The sequence below is a fragment of the Trachypithecus francoisi genome, unplaced genomic scaffold (assembly GCF_009764315.1).
Source record: "Trachypithecus francoisi isolate TF-2019V2 unplaced genomic scaffold, Tfra_2.0 Lachesis_group18, whole genome shotgun sequence".
Classification (NCBI taxonomy): Eukaryota; Metazoa; Chordata; class Mammalia; order Primates; family Cercopithecidae; genus Trachypithecus; species Trachypithecus francoisi.
In genome coordinates, this window is record NW_022681463.1 from 40,801,018 (window position 1) to 40,816,734 (window position 15,717).

The window sequence follows — 15,717 nt, forward strand, 5'->3', positions numbered from 1 at the left end:
CTAAAATATTTAATACTAAACAGTGCCTAGCAAATGAAAGATGCTGAATGATGGTTTCCACCTTCCTTTGCTTTTTCATATCTTCCTGGTGGTGAAAATAAGATGCTCCTCACAAGCAGGAGACTGGTGACTGCTTGGTTCTAAAAAGTATTAGTCAGTTTGTGAAAGATTATCAATAAAATTATAGATAACATGCACTGAAGCCATTGCATCCTTCCTGAGCAGTTCTGTGCTAGCTATTCTTATATATAGCTCCTAATTCAAGCTTACAATGTGCTTGCAAGGTAGGTGCAATCATTCCCTACTTACAGAGGAGAAATAGAATGTGTATAACATGCCCCAGATCACTGAGTGCACACCTGGGCTTAACCAGGGACAACATTCATATCCAGATATTATTAAACTATAAAATTAGTGTTCTTGCCACTCAAACATGTACTTGCATTACAGACTATTTTACTAAGATATTAGTGGACAACTGAGATTACAAGGCTGCATTTTGTTATTTACCTTATTCTCACTTTTTTCTAAGCTTTTAATTTTTTAAAATTTGATTTTGTAATATTTGACTCGTGTAGGAAAGTCATATGCATCATACATGGTTATGAAGCAAGATAACAAAAACATTTGTGAATCCATCCCTGGCTAAGACATCTCTGAACTTTTCTCTTTTGCATTTTAAAGATTTTGTTTCTTTATTTCTTCTAAAAAAAATAAAGGGATACATGTGCAGAGCATGCAGACTTGTTACATAGGTATACGTGTGCCATGGTGGTGTGTTGTACCTATTCACCCATCCTCTAAGTTCTGTCTTCAACCCCTGGTGTGTGTTGTTCCTCTCTCTGGGTCCATATGTGCTCAGTGTTCAACTCCCACTTATGAGTGAGAAGATGCAGTGTTTGGTTTTCTGTTCCTGTGTTAGTTTGCTGAGAATCATGGCTTCCAGCTTCATCCATGTCCCTGCGAATGACATGATCTCATTCCTTTTTATGGCTGCATAGTTATCCATGGTATATATGTGCTGCATTTTCTTTATTCAGTCTATCACTGATTGGGCATTTGGGTTGGTTCCATGTCTTTGCTATTGTAAACAGTGCTGCAATAAATATATGTGTGCATGTGTTTTTATAGTAGAGTGATTTATATTCCTCTGTGTATATACCCAGTAATGGAATTGCTGCTTCAAATGGTATTTCTGGTTCTAGATCCTTGAGGAATTGCCATACTGTCTTCCAGAATGGTTGAACTAATTCACATTCCCACCAACAGTGTAAAAGCATTCCTATTTTTCCATCTTTTGTTTCCTGATTTTTTAATAATCGCCATTCTGTCTGGTGTGAGATGGTATCTCATTGTGGCATTGACTTGCATTTCTCTGATAATCGGTAATGTTGATCTTTTCTTCGTGTTTGTTGGCATAAATGTCTTCTTTTGAGAAGTGTCTGTTCATATCCTTCACCCACTTTGGATGGGTTTTTTTTTTCTTGTAAATTTCTTTAAGTTCCTCATAGATTCTGGACATTTGACCTTTGTCAGATGGGTAGATTGCAAAACTTCTCCCATTCTGTACATTGCCTGTTCACTCTGATGATAGTTTCTTTTGCTGTGCAGAAGCTCTTTAGTTTAATTAGATCCCATTGGTTAATGTTGGCTTTTGTTGCAATTGTTTTTGTTGCAATTGCTTTTGGTGTTTTAGTCATGAAGTCTTTGCCCATGCCTATGTCCTGAATGGTATTGCCTACGTTTTCTTCTAGGTTTTTTATGGTTTTGGATTTTACATTTAAGTCTTTAATCCATCTTGAGTTAATTTTTGTGTAAGGTGTAAAGAAGGGGTTCAGTTTCAGTTTTTTGCATATGGTTAGCCAGTTTTCCCAGCACCATTTACCGCATAGGAGATCCTTTCTCCGTTGCTTGTTTTTGTCAGGTTTGTCGAAGATCAGATGGTTGTAGATGTTTAGTGTTATTTCTGAGGTCTCTGTTCTGCTCCATTTGTCCATATGTCTGTTTTGGTACTAGTATCGTGCTATTTGGGTTACTGTAGCCTTGTAATATAGTTTGAAGTCAGGTAGCTCGATGCCTCCAGTTTTGTTCTTTTTGCTTTGGATTGTCTTGGCTATGTGGGGTCTTCTTTGATTCTATATGAAATTTAAAATAGTTTTTTTTTTTCTAATTCTGTGAAGAATGTCAATGGTTGATGGGAATAGCATTGAAACTGTAAATTACTTTGGGCAGTATGGCCATTTTCATGATATTGATTCTTCCTATCCATGATTTCCATTTGTTTGTGTCCTCTTTTATTTCCTTGAGCAGTGGTTTGTGTTCTCCTTGAAGAAGTCCTTCGCATCCTTTGTTAGCTGTATTCCTAGATATTTTATCCTCTTTGTAGCAATTGTGAATGGGAGCTCATTCATGAATTGGCTCTCTGCTTGCCTATTGTTGGTGTAAAGGAATGCTTGTGATTTTCACACATTGATTTTGTATCCTGAAACTTTGCTTAAGTAGCTTATCAGTCCAAGAAATTTTTGGGCTGAGATGATGGGGTTGTCTGCAAACAGAGACAACTTGACTTCCTTTCTTCCAAGTTGAAAACGCTTTATTTTTTTCTCTTGCCTGATTGTCCTGGCCAGAACTTCCAATTCTATGTTGAATAGGAGTGGTGAGAAAGGACATCCTTGTCTTGTACCTGTTTTCAAAGGGAATGATTCCAGTTTTTTCCCATTCAATATGATATTGGCTGTGGGTTTGTTATAAATAGCCCTTATTATTTTGAGGTATGTTCCATCAATACCTAGTTTATTGAGAGTTTTTAACATGAAGGGATGTTGAATTTTATCGAAGGCCTTTTCTGTATCTATTGAGATAATCATGTAGTTTTTTTCTTCCATTCTGTTTATGAGATGGATTACATTTATTGATTTGTGTATGTTGAACCAGCCTTGCATCCCAGGGATGAAGTCAATTTGATCATGGTGGATAAACTTTTTGATGTGCTGCTGGATTCAGTTTGCCAGTATTATATTGAGGATTTTTGCATTGATGTTCATCAGGGATATTGGTCCGAAATTTTCTTTTTTTGTGGTGTCTTTTCCAGGTTTTGGTAAGAGGATGATGCTGGCTTCATAAAATGAGTTAGGTAGGAGTCTCTCCTTTTCAATTGTTCGGAATAGTCTCAGAAGAACACTACTCAGAAGCTGGTAGCAGCTCCTCTTTGTATTTCTGGTAGAATTCAGCTGTGAATCTGTCTATTCCTGGGCTTTTTTTTTTTTTTTTTTTTTTCTGGTTGGTAGACTATTAATTACTACCTCAATTTCAGAGCTTGTTATTGGTCAATTCAGGGATTCGTCTTCTTTCTGGTTTGGTCTTGGGAGGGTATATGTGTCCAGGAATTTATCCATTTCTTCTAGATTTTCTAGTTTATTTGTGTAGTGGTGTTTACAGTATTCTCTGATGGTAGTTTGTATTTCTGTGGGGTTAGTGGTGATATCCCCTTTATCATTTTTTATTGTGTCTATTTGATTCTTCTACCTTTTCTTCTTTATTAGTCTAGCTAGCAGTCTTTCTATTTTGCTAATTTTTTCAAAAAGCCAGCTCCTGGATTTGTTGATTTTTTTGAAGGGTTTTTCATGTCTCTATCTCGTTCAGTTATTTTCTGATCTTAGTTATTTCTTGTCTTCTGCTAGCTTTTGGATTACTTTGCTCTTGCCTCTTTAGCTCTTTTAATTGTGATGTTAGGGTGTTGATTTGAGATCTTTCTACCTTTCTGATGTGGGTGTTTAGTGCTATAAATTTCCCTCTTAGTAATGCTTTAGCTGTGTCCCAGAGATTCTGGTACATTGTCTCTTTGTTCTAATTGGTTTCAAAGAACTTCTTGATTTCTGCCTTAATTTCATTATTTATTCAGGAGTCATTCAGAAGCAGATTGTTCATTTCCATGAAATTGTGTGGTTTTAGGTGAGTTTCTTAATCCTGAGTTCTATTTTCATTGCACTGTGGTCTGAGAAACTGTTATGATTTCAGTTCTTTTGCATTTGCTGAGAAGTGTTTTACTTCCAATTATGTGGTCAATTTTAGAATAAGTGCCATGTGGCACTGAGAATAATGTATATTCTGTTAATTTGGGGTATAGAGTTCTGTAGATGCCTACTAGGTCCACTTAATCCAGAGCTGAGTTCAAGTCCTGAATATCCTTGTTAATTTTTTGTCTTGTTGATCTGTCTAATATTGACAGTGGGGTGTTAAAGTCTCCCACTATTATTGGGTGGGAGTCTAAGTCTCTTTGTAGGTCTCTAAGAACTTGTTTTATGAATCTGAGTGCTCCTGTATTGGGTGCATATATATTCAGAATAGTTAGCTCTTTGGTTATTTTGCTCACTAGTTGTTGCAGTTTCTTCATAGTGTCATTGGTCTTTATATTTTTGTTTGTTTTCACAGTGGCTGGTACTGGTTTTTCCTTTCCATATTTAGTGCTTCTTTCAGGAGCTCTTGAAGGGCAGACCTGGTGGAAAAGAAATCCCTCAGCATTTGCTTCTCTGGAAAATATTTTATTTATCCTTTGCTTATGCAGCTTAGTTCGGCTGGATATGAAATTCTGGGTTGAAAATTCTTTTCTTTAAGGATGTTGAATATTAGCCCCCAGTCTCTTCTGGCTTATAGAGTTTTTGCTGAGAGGTCCACTGTTAGTCTGATGGGCATCCTTTTATAGATGACTTGGACTTTCTCTCTGGCTACCTTTAACAATTTTTCCTTCATTTTGACCCTGGAGAATCTGGTGATTATGTGTCTTGGGTTTATCTTCTCATGGAGTATCTTAATGTTATTGTCTGCATTTCCTGAATTTGCATGTTGGCCTGTCTTTTTAGGTTGGGGAAGTTCTCCTGAATAATATCCTGAAGTGTGTTTTCCAGCTTGTTTCCATTCTCCTCCTCTCCTTCTGGTACTCCCATCAATCGGTCTTTTTATGAAGTCGCATATTCTTGTAGGCTTTGTTCATGCCTTTTCATTCTTTTTTTTTTTTCTCCATTCTTGTCTGCACATCTTATTTCAGTAAGGTGGTCTTCAGACTCTGATATCCTTTCTTCCACTTGTTCTATTCAGCTGTCGATACTTGTGTACGTTTCACAAAGTTCTAGTGCTATGTGTTTCAGCTCCATCAGGTCATTTATATTCCTCTCTAAACTGCTTATTCTACATAGCAGTTCCATAACATTTTATCAAGGTTCTTAGCTTCTTTGCATTGGGTTAGAACATTCTCCTTTAGCTCATAAAAATATGGAACACTTGACAAATTTGCATGTCATCCTTGTGCGTGGGTCATGCTAATCTTCTCTGTATTGTTCCAATTTTAGTATACGTGCTGCCGAAGCAAGCGCACATCTCTGAGCTTTTAAAACTTCTTGCCTGTTCCTCCCAGATTCTTTCTCTTCGTTGTTTCCTTGTTTGTAAAAAAGTTTATTTACATATGTAAATATCTCTAAACAATGCTTAACTTTGTTTTTTAGCATTTTCAAAATTGTTTCATGCCATCTTCAGTCTTCTGTGTTTAATGTTTTGACTTAACATAATGTCTCTCAGATACTTTCATGTTATTGCTTATGGTTATATTCATTTTTATCACGACATCATCTACTACATACGTTTTTCAAATTTTATTTGTCCATTGTTTTTTAGATGGACATGGATTAATTTTTAAAAAAAATTATAACTGTAATACACAATGTTGAATACCCTTTGCTTAATGTTGTCCCTAAGACTTGGAAGTAATGTACTTATAAAAATTTTCTCAATCGAATGAGCATTAAATATTGGCTTATTGTGGTGTCAGGTTCATTTTCCTAATTATTAATGAGGGTGAACTTCTTTCTCAGTTTAAAAATACTGTTATTTTAAGTTCAGGGGAACAAGTGCAAGTTTGTTACATAGGTAAGTGTGTATCATGGGGGTTTGTTGTACAGATTACTTCATCACCCAGGTATTAAGCCTAGTACTCATAAGTTATTTTTCCTAATCCTCTCCCTCCTCCCACCTCCACCCTCTGAAAGGCCCCAGTGTGTATTGTTACCCTCCTCACCATGTGTCCATGTGTTCTCATCATTTAGCTCCACTTATAAGTGAGAACATGCAGTATTTGGTTTTCTGTTCCTGTGTTAGTTTGCTAAGGATAATGGCCTCCTGTTCCATCCATGTTCCTATGAAGAACATGATCTCATTCTTTATGGCTGCATAGTATTCCATGGTGTATATATACCACATTTTCTTTATCCAGTCTATCACTGATGGGCATTTAGGTTGATTCCATGTCTTTGCTATGGTGAACAGTGCTGCAATAAACATATGTGTGCATGTTTCTTTATAGCAGAATGATTTATATTCCTTTGTGTATATATCTAGTAATGCAATTGCTTGGTCAAATGATATTTTTGTCTTTAGGTCTTTGGGGAATCATTACACTGTATTCCACAATGGCTGAACTAATGTATAAGCATTCTTTTTTCTCCACAACCTTGCCAGCAACTGTTAGTTTTTAACTTTTTAATAATAGCCATTCTGACTGTTATTTGATGGTATCTCATTGTGGTTTGATTTGCATTTCTCTAATGACCAGTGATGTTGACCTTTTTTCTTATGATTGTTGGCCACATGTATGTCTTCTTTTGAAAAGTGTGTTCATGTCCTTTGCCCACTTATTTATATTTTTTATTTATTGTAAATTGTTTAAAGTTCCTTATAGATGTTGGATATTAGACCTTTGTCGGGTGCATAGCTTGTAAAAATGTTCTCTCATTCTGTAGGTTGGCTGCTTACTCTATTGATAGTTTCTTTTGCTGTGCAGAAGCTCTTTAATTTAATTTGATTGCATTTGTGAATTTTTGCGTTTGTTCAATTGCTTTTGGCATCTTCATCATGAAATCTTTAACCGTGCCTATGTTCTGAATGGTATTGCCTAGGTTGTCCTCCAGGGTTTTTATTGTTTTGGGTTTTGCATTTAAGTCTTTAATCCTTTAGTCTGTCTTAAGTTAATTTTTGTATATGGTGTAAGGAAGGAATCTAGTTTCTTCTGCATATGGCCAGCCAGTTATTCCAGCACCATTTATTGAATAGGGAATCCTTTTCCAATTGTTTGTTTTTGTCATGTTTGTTGAACATCAGATAGTTTTTTTCTCAGTTTATTAGCAGTTAGTGTTTTCTTTTCCATAAAACGACCTCTTCTTAGTTTTTGGCTATTTTCTGTTGGGTTGTTAGACTTTACAAAAATTAATTTGAATGAATTCTTAAGATATGTTAGATATTAATCTCTGTCACGTGTGTTTAAAATATCTTCTCCTAGTGTTGATTTGCCTTTTTACTTTCTTTTCAATGTTTTGAAATGTATTATTATTCTTAATTTCTGTGTTGTGGAAATTATCAATCTTTTATTGTATGGTCAGTATTTTTAATTTTGATGAGGTTCAATTTATTAATTTTTTCCTTTTATGGATTGTGCTTTTGGTGTCAAGTCTTAGAAATATTTGCCTAGCCGTATATCCTAAATTTTTGTACAATTAACTGTGTGATGCATTTTGAGTTAAGTTTTTTTAGCTGTGAAGTTTAGGTTCAGGTTTACATTTTGCCTGTATTTTTCCAATTGCTTCAGCACCATTTGACAAAAGACTCTCCTTCCTCCACTGAATTACTTCTGTACCTTTTTAAAGAATCAGCTGGGCCGGGCGCGGTGGCTCAAGCCTGTAATCCCAGCACTTTGGGAGGCCGAGACGGGCGGATCACAAGGTCAGGAGATCCAGACCATCCTGGCAAACACAGTGAAACCCCGTCTCTACTAAAAATACAAAAAACTAGCCGGGCGAGGTGGCGGGCACCTGTAGTCCCAGCTACTTGGGAGGCTGAGGCAGGAGAATGGCGGGAACCCGGGAGGCGGAGCTTGCAGTGAGCTGAGATCCCGCCACTGCACTCCAGCCTGGGCGACAGAGCAAGACTCCGCCTCAAAAAAAAAAAAAAAAAAAAAAAGAGAATCAGCTGAGTGTATTTGTGTTAGTTTATTTTGGGGTTCTTTATACTCTTCCATTGATCTATGTGTCTGTCCCTCCACTGATATCATGCTCTTGATTGTTGTAGCTATAGAATAAACATCAATATTGGTTAAAGTGATTTCTTCCACTTTAAACCTCAATAGGATTTTGATAGGCATTGCATTAAACCTACATCTTTACTATGTTGAGGCTTCCAATCCATGAACATAGTATGTCTCCATTTATTTAGAGCATAGACTGATTTCCTCAGTATTTTGTAATTTTTAGTACGTAGATCCTGTACATGTTGTATTTCAAATACATCTAAGCATTTCATTTTCTTTGGAACAATTATAAATGGAATGGTGATTCTGATTTTGGTTGCTGCATATTTATTTTTAGTATGTAGAGGTGTGACTGATTTTTCTGTATTGATCTGAATCCTTTGACCTTGCTGAACTCATTTGTTCATTCTAGGATCATTTTTGTAGATTTCTTGGGATACTCTATGTCGATAATTATGTCATCTACAAATACAGACAGTCTTTTTTTTTCCTTTCCAATCCGTATGCCTTTATTTTTTTGCCTTATTGCAGGGTCTAGGATTTCAAGTGCTGTAGTTTCTAAGAATTGTGAGAGCAGATATTGGACATTTTTACATTTTTTTCAATGTCATAGGGAAAGCATTCAGTCTTTCACTATTAAACATGATGTTAGCTGCAGATGTAGATGCTTTTTATCAAGGTGAAGTTAGCACCTGTCTCTCTTTTCCTCACTTGCTGACAGTTTCTAACATGAATGGTGTTGGATTATGTGAAATGCTTTTGCTATGTCAGATGATATGACTAATTTGATTAGCATTTTTTTGTATTAAAAGATCCTTTTCTATTTTGAGATCATAAGGATATTCTATTTGGTTTTCTAAAAGTTTTGAAGTTTTACCTTTTACATTTATATATTTATTCCATTGGGAATTGATTTTGCCCATAGTGTGAGAAGGTGTACAAGTTAATTTTTTATAAGGATTGTTGATTGTATCAGCTCTTTCATTGAATATATATCCTTTTGCCATATCTCTCATATGATTGGGTCTGTTTTGTTCTGTTGCACTGACTGATCTCTCTGCTCTGGGTTAATATTGTATAGCTCTAATTATGTTAGTTCTGTAAGCCTTGAGATTATGTTGGGCGAATCTCTACACTGTACTCTTCATCAGAAGTTTCTCCCCTAGTTTGTTATATTCATTTTCCATATAAGTTTTAGAATTGGCTACCATGTTTCTTGAAAAGCCTATCGGATTTTTAATCTGTAAACAATTTATGGAGATTGACATCTTTTTGATATTGAGTTCTGATACTTTCCATGAAAATAATATTCCCATTTATTTAGAGATTTTTAAATATCTCTCATAATGTTAAAAAGTTTCTCCATAAATGTCTTGTGCTTATTTTGTTTGACTTATTTCATGGTAGCTTGGTACCTTAAAGGGTTTTTTAAAAGTAGCTTTTTAAAATAGTATCTTTTTGCATAATATTTGTTTGTCATTGATATATAACTAATTAATTTCTATGTATTAATCTCACATTCAAGCACTTTACAAGACACTAACTAGCTCTAATTTTTGGCAGATTATTTTGGGTCTTCAATGTGGAAATCATATTATATATGAATAAAAGGGGTTTTGTTGCTACCTTTGCAGTCCTTTGCATTTTTTGTCTCTTTGTCATTACACTATTACGTTAAACAGAAGTGATGATAATAGACATTCTTTTCTTGTTCCTGATTTTAACTTACTTTACCATTAAAATTTATATTTACTGTAAATTTTTGGTAGACAAATTTTGTCAGATTAAGAAAGCTTTCTTTGATTTTTATTCTGAGTTTAAACACACACACACACACACACACACACACACACACGGGTGTTAAGTTTACCAAATAGTTTCTACACATTGTGACATAATAACTTGTTTCTTTAATCTGGTAGATCATATGTATAGATTTTTTGCCAATGTAAACCAACTTTTCCTTCTTGAAATTCATCTAACTTGGTCATGATATATTATCTATCAATGCAGTACCCTTAACCATCATTACCAATCAATTGGAATCACCAAGTAAACTGGAAATTATTTACCAACTCGGACTTAAGTGAGCTTCCTTTATTCTCTCCTCCACCAGAAATACTTCCATTTTAGTACACAGATTCTTCGATTCCAAAAGTACATACGCAACATGAAATATAAATTGTTTATGTTTAAATTCAGGTAAAGGAGATATTTGCAAAAAAGGCTTGTTTTGCTGCATTTCCTTCAAATCATCCTACATAGGTAAAAGTCTATTTTTTTTTTTTTTTTTTTTGAGACAGAGTCTGGCTCTGTCGCCCAGGCTGGAGTGCAGTGGCTGGATCTCAGCTCACTGCAAGCTCCGCCTCCCGGGTTTACGCCATTCTTCTGCCTCAGCCTCCCGAGTAGCTGGGACTACAGGCGCCCGCCACCTCGCCCGGCTAGTTTTTTGTATTTTTTAGTAGAGACGGGGTTTCACTGTGTTAGCCAGGATGGTCTCGATCTCCTGACCTCGTGATCCGCCCGTCTCGGCCTCCCAAAGTGCTGGGATTACAGGCTTGAGCCACCACGCCCGGCCGTAAAAGTCTATTTAATCTGTTCAAAATTCAGGCCTCCTCAGAAGAGTTGGGTGTGGTTTAAAGTTCAAAGGAATCCTCAGTTTGTGACTAAGTGGACAGGCACTGGAAATATCCACAGGATAAACTAGCAAGTGTCTATTTTAACTCTAGAAACCAAATGGGGTCAGGCACCGTGGCTCACATCTGTAATACCAGCACTTTGGGAGGCCGAGGTGGGCAGATCACTTGAGGTCAGGAATTCGAGAGCAGCCTGGTCAACATGTTGTAACCCTGTCTCTACTAAAAACACAATAATTAGTCAGGTGAGTGGGGCATGCCTGTGGTCCCAGCTACTTGAGAGGCTGAGAATCACTTGAACCCCAGAGGCAGAGGTTGTAGTGAGCAGAGATTGTACCACTGCACTCCAGCCTTTCAGCCTGGGCGAGAGAGCGAGACTCCATCTTAAAAAAAAAAAAAAAAAAGAAGAAAAAATCAAATGGTAAATTTTTTGAGTTTCTTCTGAGAGGATATCCCATTTATCTCTCTTTATTCAGCATGTTTTCAGAAACTATGTGTTTTTCTAATTTTTGCACTTGATTCATTAGTAGCAGACTATACATGCTTAACTTATGTGGGTTTCTGTTTCTGTATTTTTCCTAAAAGGCAGAGGAAGAGGGAAGAGAAGTTCTGGGCTAAAGACCTAAGAGCCTTTCATTTAAAGGCTTATGGCCAAACTGCAAGCCTGTGGTGATCTAGACCAATTAAATCAGAAACACTGGAGTTGAGACTCAATCATCTATATATTATAAACCTCCCCGGGTGATTCCAACATGCAGGAAAGGATGTGGATCAGTGTTTCCAGCTATCAGAGTCAAATGACTATTAATATGTATCTAAGGACATAGCAGACATTTTGTAAATATATTAATTCACTTAGTCTTGATCCTCTTTAAATACAATGGAAAGGGAAGTGTTTTAATGTTTCACTCTCTAAAACTTTTACTGTCTTGGAACTTTTCCTGTGGTAGACTAGCAATGAGAAAATCATGGAGGAGGCAGTGACAGCAGAATGACAGAAAGCACACAGAGGTGTGTGCACACACACACAGATTCAAATATTGTAAGTAAAAGGCAAGAATTTGGGGATCCATAATTTTCTACTATACTTTGGTGGTGAATGAGACATAAAAACCTTTTTTTTCTACTGATCACAGCATGATTTTCTTTAGGTTCAAGCCCGGTGCTCTGAGTAAGTTGATTAACTCCAACCAGGTGAATAGTTTCACTAAAGGTAACATTCTCCTCCCAGGGGAGAAATGCTGTCTATAACCTGCCATTGATTGAAGTGGCTGACCGTGTAGAACACACACAAGTTCTACCCATCCTGCATCCTGCACCAACCCTGAAGCACAGGCACTTCCTGCAGGAGGCAATGGAGAAGACACAGCCTGCACTAACTGCTGGGCTTTGCAGGTGACAATAGCAAAGGTTTATTACAGTTTCTGAACAAGTTAGAAAGTAAATCTCTATTGTAGATAGCCCTGCAAGTCCAAAACCGTAGGAGGTTTAGGAAAATATGGGTTTTAGCAGCAGGTGAAAGAATGATGACAGCACTATAAGTCTAATGTTGAATTTTTCTAAGTTTCTTAAACATGACATTGGCCATGGGTCAATCATATGTTTCAGTCTTTAAAGAGATGGAAAAGATATTTTGTCCCCATGTTCTTTTCTATGACTCTGATTGTACTGTGGCATCATATAGTTGGTAGACTGAGTAGAAAGTAGTATATATTTTCATTGTTATTAACCACCTATAATTCAATTTTTTAGGAAGATGCAAAGTGTGAGTGAAAATTGTCTAGAGCCTGATACAGTGGACTTTTTAAGTTTGTTTCTGGTGCATACCAAAGTGGTGTCTTCCATATCAACTTCAAGCCATGAAAAGTTACACAAACAGGACTTCATGTATACTTTCGCTATGGTATTCATCATCACTCATTCAGGCAATAGTGACTGGTTCCTCTTCTGGGCAGGCTTTGTGCTGGGAAATGGAGAAAATGCAAAGGGACATATGTGAAACTGTCCCTGATATTAAGGAGGAAGAGACACTCAAATAACACTCAAAGGAGGAAGATTGTAGTTACTGTACAGCTAGGACATAGATGAAAAGCGACAAAGCAAGGCATTCAAATGTTCATTTATACGATAACACAAACCCATCTGTTTCAACCACTCAGTGTGACAATCAGAACCTCTCAGTTTCCATCTGGATATCTGTTGTATTGTCAACACTGCCCAATTTTGAGGGTCATTTGGTTTTGTAGCATGATAGATTCTTTGAAGGTCATTTGTTTCCTTTCTTGTAGCATGTGTTGCTGCAGCTCCAATAATACCCTTTTGATGACATCACAGATGATGATTCATCCTTAGGTCTTATTCACTCAACACACTAGGCTACACTGGCACAAATCCTCATTTCATTTTTGCTACCTAATTGGAAAACTACTGTCAAATACTTCAAGAAGGAGAAAGAAACCCCAGGAGAATTAGGTGATAATATTATTCAGCGCTATCTATTGAGAGCATTTATCTAATCAAAACAAAAGATGTAACACCTGGTATGTATCTAGCACTTTCCCCAGCTGGTGCAGATGGATGCAGCCAGCTTGAGCTCTGAAATCTCTTCCATCCCTGAGTAGTCCCTGAGTGGTGGTTTGAGCCAGACCATGAGGGGAGAAGCGGGCCAGGCCAGCCCAGCTCAGCAAGATCTCAGGCTGCCTGGCAAGTCACTTTGATGTGCTGTGCCTTTGAAGTCAGTTCTTTCATATGGAGCTCTCTTCTCACCAGTCTCTTTCTTAGCCCCTGCAGTTTATCAGAGGAAGAAGAGGCCTCCAATAATTACTTCTTTGAGGGAGGCAGAGAGAAGTGAGACATGGAAGGAAGAAAATAAAGACAGGCAGAGAGTGAGAGCAAGAAAGCCAGAACCGGGGAGTGAATATTAAAGGCAGTTGGCATTTGAATTTACCTTGCCTATATTGTAGTTGAAATATCTACCCTTAATGTAAGCCGGATTTAGCTTTATAGGTGCTTTTTCGGAGGGAGGGAGGAATTTTGTACTCTTACATCTAGCTTCTTGGGCCTGTTTGACGTTAATAAGAGTACTGTTAGCTTGTGTTTTAAAACGTCATCTTAAAAGAAGTCTTGCGTTTGCTTGAGTATCTTTATTTCACTAATTTTAGGAACTCTTTTAGAAACTGTAGGCACACCACTGCCAATATGCTCATCTGTAAAATGGGGTTAATAGTGGTAACTATTTCATGAAGTTATGATGATGAGGAGATGAACTAAGATTTGTAAAATGCTTAAAAGCATGCCTTGCAAAGGAAATGCTATGTAAGCATTTATTAAATAGAATAATAAAGAATTATTTAAAAATAAAATATAAAAAAGAACAATTAAATAAGAATAAAAACCAACAGGGTAAGTTAGATTGTTCATCATTCAATCCTGTTCTATGTTGAATTATTTTTAAAATTAGGTTGATTAGAGAAGTCAGTGTAGTGCCTGTCCCCTCTTTACATAGCTGGATGATGCAGAAATTCCCTGTTGGTGCCACATCTTATAGATAACTCAGAAGACACTTGTTTCAGTTATTTCTAAGCCTCAGGCTTTTGACTTCCATGGTGTTAAGGAGGACACCTGTCCTTAGCTACTTAGATTTTAGCAAGAATATTATTGCATTGTCTGGTGGTTTGGCTCAGACATGGACTAGAATACATAATGACTGCCTGATATGGTTTGAATGTTTGTCCCCTCCAAAGCTCATGTTGAAATGTAATCATCAGTGTTGGAAGTGGGGCCTGGTGGGAGGTGGCTGGGTCATGGGGGCAGATCCCTGTTGAATAGCCTGGTGCCCAACTCGAGGTAAAAGGTGAGTTCTTGCTCTGAGTTCACATGAAAGCTGGTTGTTTAAAGGAGCCTGGAACCCCCTCCTCTCCGTCTCGCTTCCTCTCTCACTGTGGGATATGCTGGCTCTCCCTTTAGCTCCTGCCATGATTGCAAGCTCCCTGAGGCCTCACCAGAAGCAGATGCTGGCACCAGAATTTCTCTACAGCCTGTGGAATTGTGAGCCAGAAACACCTCTCTATTTTCTTTATAAATTACCTGGTTTCAGGTGTTTCTTTATAGCAATGCAAATGGACTAACACACTACCTTTATTCTGTGAAAAGTTTCTCTGGCTTGAAATATGGTGAACAACATCATTTGTCCCTTATTCCAGGAAGAAATTCAAAATCCTTTCAGATTCCATGTAGTATTTCCATATTTCTTTTGAGCCTCTTACCATGTACAGCTGAATCTTGAAAAATGTAAGGGTTAGGGTCAACTGACCTCTGTGTAGTTGAAAATCCCGGCATAAATTTTGACTGCTCTTAACTACTTAATACTTAACTACTAATAGCTTACTATTGGCCAGAGGCCTTACTGAAAACATTAACAGTTGGTTAACGCATATATTTTGTATGTTAAATGTATTATAGAGTGCATTTCTACAATAAAGTAAGCTAGAGAAAAGAAAATGTTATTAAGAAAATTGTAAGGAAGAAAATTTATGTTTACTATGCCTTAAGTAGAAGTGAATCATCATAAAGATCTTCAAGTGTGGCAGAGGCATAACAAAAACCATGTATAAATGGATCCTTGCAATTCAAACCCATGCTGTTAAGGGTCAACTGTATTTCAGAAGCACTGCCAAAATAGAGCACTTGCCTCCTTTGACTGATAGATGTGCATTAATCATCACCCTTTCAGCAGAACCTGACCTGGAATGCCCCGTGACAGAATTTTTGCTGTTTTTTTTTTTTTTGGTTGTTTTTTGCAACAGGCTCAAAATATTAAGGATATAGAAATTTACTTAGGGTTAGGGCTGTTGATCACATCATTGCTTGCTTAAGTTGTCTGACATTTCAGTTTATGGCTTGTATTCAGGTTTTAGGGCCTGATATGCCATTTACTGTTATTAATGGACATGGGCTGAAAGTCTGACTTGGAATATATGAAATAATTTCAGTTTTCTGGTTGCCAAATTAACC

General features: G+C 37.0%; 1 long non-coding RNA gene and 1 other non-coding gene across 2 annotated transcripts in view; one reads left to right on the plus strand and one right to left on the minus strand.

Moving 5' to 3' along the window:
* Positions 1–5,262: 5,262 nt before the first annotated feature.
* Positions 5,263–5,369, minus strand: LOC117063789. The gene has a single exon (XR_004429075.1). It is a non-coding gene; the product is annotated as a U6 spliceosomal RNA (small nuclear RNA).
* Positions 5,370–13,097: 7,728 nt separating this feature from the next.
* LOC117063422 overlaps positions 13,098–15,717 on the plus strand; it is a 94,912-nt gene continuing 92,292 nt past the window's right edge. Inside the window, exon 1 of the long non-coding RNA XR_004428918.1 lies at positions 13,098–13,244. This is a non-coding gene — a long non-coding RNA (uncharacterized LOC117063422). The remainder of the gene's footprint in view (positions 13,245–15,717) is intronic.